The sequence below is a fragment of the Pteropus vampyrus genome, unplaced genomic scaffold (assembly GCF_000151845.1).
Source record: "Pteropus vampyrus isolate Shadow unplaced genomic scaffold, Pvam_2.0 Scaffold21, whole genome shotgun sequence".
In the NCBI taxonomy this organism is placed as follows: Eukaryota; Metazoa; Chordata; class Mammalia; order Chiroptera; family Pteropodidae; genus Pteropus; species Pteropus vampyrus.
In genome coordinates this window covers 1,884,844-1,885,703 of record NW_011888802.1, presented here as the reverse complement: position 1 = coordinate 1,885,703, position 860 = coordinate 1,884,844, and positions in this window count along the sequence as shown.

Genomic DNA, 860 nt, shown 5'->3' with positions numbered 1-860 from the left:
CTAATAATTTGAAAAGTGATTAAGAAGGTAGGTCAGAAAAACAACTTATTTTAACAATTGTAGGAAGGTCTTGGGAAAAGGATGCCAAAAATGTTAAGACAATCATTTGTCTGTTGCCATAAACCCTGGCCCCGCCTGAGGTTGAATTGATGTCTTGAATATACTTACAGGATTCTTTAATGAAATTCAAATACAGTATTTTGGCTTCTGTCTAGAACTGTCTTAGCTGAATTCCATTATAAAGTTACAGTACTATAAACATAAGGGCCTTTTTCAACCACACTCTTGGTATATATTCATAGAATTTTAGCTTTTTAATAAACCACTTAAAGTTCATACTGCCAAAATGAGAGGATGACAGATCTGTAAACCAGGGCCCAAGGAGATCAAACACCTAACCTGATGCCCTGATCAGAGGCTGCCTCCTTCACAAGCTTCCTTAATTCCCCAGGGCCAGCAAACCCTCAAGCATCAATAGCACCCAAAAACTGCCTTAGTGGGTTCCTTCCAATGGCTTTCTAGTATTTTCATGGCTATTTGCCTTGTCTCCCCATTTAGAGTTTCAGCTCCTTGCAGTAAGAAACTTGCTAGTTCTCATCTCAAACCCACTGAGCAAAGTGATAGAGTCAGCAGCTCCCAGGCTAAGGCCAAGGAATTCTGCCCCAAGAAGTCCATGCCATGTTGATATTAAATAAGTTAGAGTTTTTGACATGTGTTTCCCCCAGAATGCTGGAGAATAGGACTTGTTACATAATGTAAGACTCTAAACCTAAGGATTGTGTTTGATCATTATTACTACGAGTCATGTGCAAGTTCACCTTTATACCACCATAATAACCTAAAGAATTCAGAACACTGAA